This window comes from Arachis ipaensis, chromosome B05 (genome assembly GCF_000816755.2).
Source record: "Arachis ipaensis cultivar K30076 chromosome B05, Araip1.1, whole genome shotgun sequence".
NCBI classification, from domain to species: Eukaryota; Viridiplantae; Streptophyta; class Magnoliopsida; order Fabales; family Fabaceae; genus Arachis; species Arachis ipaensis.
In genome coordinates this window covers 88,185,047-88,192,820 of record NC_029789.2, presented here as the reverse complement: position 1 = coordinate 88,192,820, position 7,774 = coordinate 88,185,047, and the positions used below count along the sequence as shown (strand labels likewise).

Genomic DNA, 7,774 nt, shown 5'->3' with positions numbered 1-7,774 from the left:
AGTTTTTGGCGCCATTGAGATCACAATTTTGTGCACCAAAATGCCACAGACAAGGTTGAATCTTCCAGATCAGTGAATGCTGTGCCTTTGGGTTCTAGCATCTACCACAAAGACTCTAATCTCCCCATACCTCGGCTGAACTGATGTTTCAAGAAGTCCCCAACGAAGTCATGGATTACCCGTCTAAGATATGTATAATCAAGCTGGTGGTTCATCATTGTCCGATGAAAGACTCACTCTGAACCCATGTAGAATGTGATAACCTTATGCCAGTTCAACGCATTCATATTAATGAAGAATGAAGATACATCTTAGAATAGAAAATCAAACACCAATTGAAATAGAACTGTAATACTTTTATTAATCCATAAAACTCAGCAGGACTCCTCCCCTCAACCTAGGAGGTTTAGAAACTCATACTTATAGAAAATACAATGTAAAAATTCGAAATATCTTGGAAGAGATCCTAAACAAGTGTGATCTTATCCTTTTAATACTAAACTAATGACTAAGGATTACATAAAAAGGGTAAAACAATTTTTTAGTGCTAAAATCTACTTCGGGAGCCCATTTGGTGAGTGTTTGGGCTAAGCTTTGATGAGATCAACGTGCTAGGAGGCCACTAAGGCAATGAATGCTGGCTAGGGGGTCCTTTACAGGCATTGGGAACTGGTCTCTTCTCCTTTGGGCGTTGGATGCCAAAACAGGGCAAGAGCCTTGCGTTAAACACCAGTTTTGGGCCTTCAACCCTGAAGCAAAGTATGAAATATTATACATCTCTGGAAAGCTCTGGATGTTAGCTTTCCATAGCCATTAAGAACACTCCATTTGGACTTCAGTAGCTCTGGAAAAGCTCTTTCGAGTGCAAGGAGGTCAAATCCAGACAACATCTGCAGTGCTTTCTCTGCCTCTGAACCAAACTTTTCTTCCAGCTCCTCAATTTCAGCCAGAAAATACCTGAAATTGCATAAAAACACACAAACTCAAAGTAGAATCTAAAAATGTAAATTTTGCGCTAAAAACTATGAAAACTTAATAAAACTTAAACAAAACATACTAAAAACTATATGAAAATGATGGCAAAAAGCATATAAAATATCTGCTCATCACGTATACACACATCTGTGCATCTGCACAAGTGCCAGCACGTGACCTCATTTAATACAAAATGCTGGCAGTGATTTTTGGGCTTTCAGAACCCAATCCAACTCGTTTTCTGAACTATTTCAACCCTAATTCAAGAGGAAACAAAGGGGGAGAGCAATTAGGTTTTAGTTTTAGACATGTTCTAGGTCATTTCTAGAGAGAGAATCTCTTTTTCTCTCTATAATTAGGTTATATTTAATTAAATTTCTCTTAGATTGATGATTTAATTCTTGTTTTGATTTAGTTTCTTTACTATTTCTTGTTCTAGTATCTTGCTTCTTTTAGTTTCATTTGTTATTTTCTTTTATTTAGTTATTTTATTGTTAATGAACTCTTGTTAATTAGAATTTCTATTAATGTAATTTAAGGTTTCTTTGTTTATTGTTATTTATTGAGTTGTTATTATTATTTTCTTACATTTGGTAGCTTTAGATTTTATTATTGTTGAAATTTAATGTGATTTTATCTTCATACACACCAAGTGTTTGATAAAATGCTTGGCTTAGTTTTAGTGTAGTATTTTCCCACTCTTAGCCTGGAATTGAGGACTTTGGTGACCTTAAGTCATTGACGTCCATTCTTGATTGATATATTAGGGTAGTTAATTGATTTGGTTTTCACTAACTCTAGTCTTTTACTAAGCTAATTAGTGAGTACTAGGACTGGTGGATTGAGATCAATTATTCCTATTTAACTTACCCTCGATGTTAGGATTGACTAAGTATGATTAACTCTTCATAATCATCATATGCTTGTAGTCAATGGCTAGGATAGGTAACCTTAACATTCAACCCTTGCCAAGAGTTCCCTTTTGCCATTTAATTTGCATTTTTATTGCTTTACTTGCTTGAGTTTAATTCTTTGCATGCTTATTTACTTTCTTACTATTTACATTTCTTGCCTCTTGTAATCTCAACCCCCATTCCCCCTAATAGCCAATAATTGTGCACTTCATTGTAATTCCAAGGGAGAACAACCTGGGGGTTTAAATACTCTCGGTTATTTGATTTGAATTGTGACAAATCCTTTTAATTAAACTTTGATGATGGGATTTAATTGCCAGTTTAGACTATGCTATCAACGAACACTACAAAAAAAACTAGTTTAAAACGACATTTTTATTAGGGAGGTTCTTTGTAACTGCCATAATTTTCTGTATTTTCGGCGGTACATGTTGTCGTAACTTCCTTTTTGAATATGGCAGTTTTTGTGATTTCGACGGTTAGAACCACCGATATATTATTTTATTAATTAAAGAAAAACCTCATTTATGCAAACCTAGCTTAGCAAGTAGAGTGCGCGAGAGTGAGTGTTCTCCTCCAGCGATGCCTCATCAGAGTTCATAGCTTCCATTGATGTGATCTGCGTTCTCACTTCTAGGTTTGTACACAAAATTCTCATTTCTCTTCTTCTTCTCTGTAATGCGTTAATTACCTCTTCTCTCTCTCCCTCTTTCTCTCTGAGTAATGTGTCTTCTTCTCTAAGATTTTTAAATCTGTTGCAGCATGTAAGCCCAACACAGAGGTTTTAAATTGAATGCTCCAGATGAAAGAGTGATTAGTGTTGCTGCGTATGAGAAAGTGAGTGATGTGAATGATGGACCCTAATCTCTTGTCCCCGTTCATCTTCCGCAGCTATCGTTCATCTCGTCATTGTTTCTCATCCCCTTGCGCCACCAATTAGATCTTCCAAAATTTTTTACGGCCTCTTTGATTGGGAATTCATTGTGAAATGGTTCTACACTTTGATTTCTCTACTTCTTTTCTTTTTTCTTAATACCTTTCATTGATTGTAATTATGCAGATTTCGATTTTCAATTTTGCAGTTTATCTCTTTTTGTTTTTCAGCAAATCGTTGATTAAACAATCAAGGAATCGGATCAGATAAGGAGAAAGAGGAATTCATCAAAGAAGTTTCGTAAGCGAGACACCATTGATCTGCTTGCGAATCATTTATAGGTTGCTTACAATAGAGTAATTGATTTATTTTTTCTACTTCTGTTTCATGAAATTTAGGAAACCTGTATGTATAAACTAGCGGTTTTATTCTTTAATTGTAATTACTTTCGTATACAATTAGTAAACCACGGTGTTTGATATATGAATTACTATAGTTGTTATTATACTGAGCTAGGACCAAATATAAAGTCTGAGTCTATTTTAACATTTTTAATCAATTTTTAGTATTGAGTGAAGAAGTAAAAACATAAAAATGAGAATTTTGCTTGTGTCTCTTAGATGTCAAATCCCTTTTTATGCGTGTCTTGTGAATTTAAATGCATCACATACATTTTATAATCTAGATCAGTAGTAAAAACACCCAAAAAATCCTAATATACTTGAATCTCTTCTGATATTTTAAGTCATGTAAACATTATGCATGAAAATCACTTGCTATTTGAATGTTCATTATAATGATGGTAAATGGTTAGGGATGTACTTTATTTACATATGAACAATTGGATATTGCTGATAAGAGGCTTTGGAATTGAAAAGGAAAGAACTCATGAGAAGCACAAAGAAGTGCAGACGCGGCAATTATAGGTGGCTTGAATTCCAAAAACTTTATCTCTGCATTATCATAGCATAAGAAGCAAGCACTATTATTCATTATTATTTGGTTTTTTGCAAGTTTGTTCACTGGTATTGATGATCCATATGAACCACCAAGTAGTTATGAAGTATGTATTTCAGTATTTATATGTAGTTGTTATGTTGTGTGTATACCTGGTATCTTTGAAGGAGGAAAATACTAATTAGCTGAGAAAGCACTTCGAATGCACTTAGTCCTTTTTCATTTTCTGCACCAGCAAATTCTAGATTTGCCTTTAAGAATATTGATGTCACATTTGTGGTGTCCATGACAAAACATTAAGGAGAATCCATAGGGGACTGGAATTACTTGGGTGATCTTGCTTGTTTACAAAGGACTGTATGGCGAAGGTGACTCAGTGAAGCGAGAGTTTGCAGCAGCTTCTAGTTACTATTTACAAGCTAATTCTCTATGGCCTTCTAGTGGAAATTCCCATCATCAGGTACTTTATGGCATTCTTTAACTGTTTGTGCATCTGATTTATTTTTGGTAGATTAATATCTCATATCACTACAAAAAAATCTTGATTAAAATGACAAGAGTATTATGGCAGGTCCATAAAACTGCCATTTTTGGACTAATTTCGACGGTTTTAGTCCCTGTCGTAATTTCAATTTCTTTTGGCAATCATTTTTCCTTTTTCCCCCTTTTTATTTGTTTTAAACTGAGGAGGTGATGAATCTGAAAGTGATTAGTCTTGCATTTGAGAAGGGGAGAGTGATGTGAACGACGAACCCTAATCTCTTGTCGTCGTTCATCTTCCACCTCTCTCATACATCTCTTTGCTGCCGCCCGTTGCAGCTCATCTCCTCGTCAGCGTCGCCGCTGCAAACAAGGTCGTTGTTGTTGCCTTCAACGAGCTCTGCGATTTGGTTGCGCCTTCTTTGTCACTTCCAATAGGTAATCTATTTCATCTTCTTCTGTTGATTTTTCCTCTCACTTCATACTTTCTGATCTAGTTTATGATCTCGTAGGAATAAATAGATAATGCTTGCTCACTGAGTCACGCCAGTAAATCAGATCTACGAAAATGTTCGACGGCATCCTCGGTCAAAGATTCTTCGCGAAATGGTTCCGTACTTTGATTTCTTTTTCCTTCTTCATGCCTTTCAATTATTGCGGTTATGCTGATTATGATTTTCAATTTCTTATTTTATCTGCTTTTATTTTTTCTGTGAATCGTTGATTAAACAGACAAAGTTTAGAATCCAATCAATGTGATAAGGAGAAAGAGGACCGCGATGGAGAAGTTTGTTAAGATTTTCTTACAATAGTCTTTTTTACTGTTTTTTTTAGGAAATTTGTTGATTCGATTGTGATAGATGGATGAGATTCTTCACTGGAGTTGATATATGAATTCATCAATACACAACTTCAGAAGAATGTGCTAGTTTTAATCTTTCGTGATTCAACGATAGTCAAAAGATTTTGAGACATTGTTTTGTTTTTAGAATGTAAATTGATCGAGCTGAGAAAATGTTTCTATTTCTAAAATTTGATGCATATGAATGATGAAAGATTCTGATGTTAGTATTCTTGTTTAGTTGGAAGTGAATTTTGGAGAGCATCTATAAAGTTGTGTAGAAGGTTAGGTATTTGTCTTGCACTCTTGCTTGTTTACTATCTTTGTTCTATATGCAATTTTTTATTACAAGAAAGAAGTAGGTTTTGGAAACCACTTTATGTCGTAGTTTCTATGCTTTGCTGATATGCTCAGGTTTTTCTTTAAGTCCATTCTCAAGAAATATGGAAAAGACCTTTTTAACCAATGTGTTTCAACAACTAGAGGTAATTATATTTGGAGCATAATTTTTATTAGCATGCTGGATGATTTTTTTTTCTTTTTCTGTTTGTTTTGAACTATGATAACAAACTGTTTATGTGTGATGCATTGAGAACTTGGCTCTATTAATCAAATTTGTTCTAACCAAGATTTGAACTGTCCATATTTTCTTTGATTCAATTTTTAATTATCATAGATTCATATAAAAGCATGCAAGAAAATATCCTGGCTTCTTGCTATTCAGTGACCTCCGTATTTATAGCTCTTTTCTTTTACATGGAGGATCTTGTAATATTCATTTAGAGACTTTTTATGAACTTTATTTTCTGCTTGCACTATTGTGCAAGCTAAAATTGTTATTGTGTGTGCTTTAATTTTCATCATACAATTTTAGACTCTGTTGTGTATACTTATTGCTAATGGATGTTTCTATGTGATTTTAGATTTTAAAAAATAATAGTGATGGATCTAAGAATGGGTCCTTGCTGCAAATTATGAATCGCACCCTTACTATATTCGGTTCTAGGCTTCTTAGGCATTGGGTACGAAGTGCTTCTAGTTTTGATATACCACCATTGAATGTTGAATTATTGATTCTTTCAGCTAAAGAAAATCCTTTATCTAATTGTTCTTATTCATGAAATAGGTATCTCATCCATTATGGGATCAGACCATGATTTCTGCTTGTCTTCATGCTGTATCTGAAATTGCAGAATCCATGAAATCGGTATCAAAATATTTATTTTACATTATTCGCTTTTGTTCTCATTTAAATTTGCTTTTTTATTTAAACTTTGATCTTGTGCCTGTTTACTTATGATATGATTAAAGTTAGTTCAGAAAATGGATATTAGTAGAAGCTTGTGATACAGACTATAAATTTATTAATGATTATAGCAATATCCCCAAGAATTTATTATTATTTCTTTAGGGTGGAACTTTTAAAGTTCATTTTCTAGATAATTAAGAGCATGTATATATTTGGCATTTTGGCTTAATTTAGAACTAGTAATGGAGATTTACTTTTTTTGAAAAATCTGGTTATTATTAGTTGTAAATTCTGATGATATTAACTCGAACTTTGCTTCCTTTCCAATCAGTGTAGCAAATATTGGAGCTTTATTTGTTTTGTTGAGCTGAACCATTTCAAGAATGTTCCTGATTTGGAGTTTAGTTTCCAGCAAGACTCTGAGTCAAAGCTAATTAAAAGGCTTTGACTACTAATATACATCAACAGTTAATTAAAAAGCAATGATGGTTATGAAATCACTTGTAAATGCATCCCTGGTTAACAAGAAGGTTCTCTCTCTCTCTCAAACACACACACACTCTACTTTCTCTCTCTAAATATTGTTTTATTTATGAATGTGCATATATATTATGTGAGGGTTAGTCTTTTTTTATATACATATTAAACTTGTTTAGTGAAAAGAGAAATGGGAAAAATTCTTCATTAATATGAGAAGATGGGTTATTTCTTGATGAATGGAGGGAACTCAAGAAGTGGTTTTCTTTTCAGTGGAGGGAATGAGATTGAAGGAGATGGAAGCCAACTTGACATGGGAATGCTCGACTTCAACAGGGTCAAGGCTTCGGTGGGCAAAGGAAGGGACTTGTCACAAACAAAATATGTGACTGATCTTTTGTCCATTCATTCCCACAGCTAAATATGATACAGTATTAAAATTTATATAATCAAGACTTCGATCGTTGTTGATTTTGTGTCGAATCTCAAATTTGGATAATTATTATTCATAATTGAGATGGTTTTGTAGTCATATATATCTATCATGGCAGTGGGCTTGAACAATAGTATTTCTATTTTATTTGTAATTCATTAATTCCAGAATTGTGTTCTTTATTTAAATATGATTTCATGGTTGGTGCTGATTGTTGCAATCACACTATGTTTTGTTGCTCTGTTCCTTCAAAGAACAACTCCAACAACATGTTTGTGTCCATGCAATGGAAGCAATAATGGCTTGCTGGGAGATTGAGCAATCCTTAAAAAATCTAACAGGTGCAATGATTGTGTTCTTTTTTTCATTTTTTATTTTAAATAATAATAATAATAATAATAATAATAAACCAAGTTGTGAAATGAAAATTAATTAAAATTAACATGATTTTTTTTCAGGAAAAAGTTGGGCGTGAAAATAAGCACTTTAGAAGCAAATAATTAAGACAAAAGAAGGATTGGAGTGAGGACAGAGATTATTATGACAAAGTGCACCAAAAGCTATGATGGAAATT

The 7,774-nt window shown here is 33.5% G+C and overlaps 1 long non-coding RNA gene across 26 annotated transcripts; it reads left to right on the top strand.

Annotated features, from left to right (window-relative positions):
• On the top strand, nt 2,247–7,774 carry LOC107643717. 26 transcript variants are annotated; one of them, XR_002363190.1, is made up of 11 exons: nt 2,254–2,526; nt 2,651–2,880; nt 2,994–4,180; nt 4,540–4,638; nt 4,713–5,325; nt 5,456–5,526; nt 5,965–6,063; nt 6,168–6,248; nt 6,622–6,820; nt 7,041–7,541; nt 7,659–7,774. It is a non-coding gene; the product is annotated as an uncharacterized LOC107643717 (long non-coding RNA). The 26 variants fall into 26 exon arrangements; XR_002363189.1 differs by having other exon boundaries at nt 4,713–5,330; XR_002363187.1 differs by having other exon boundaries at nt 2,257–2,526; nt 2,994–3,104; nt 3,642–3,689; nt 4,022–4,180; nt 4,713–6,063.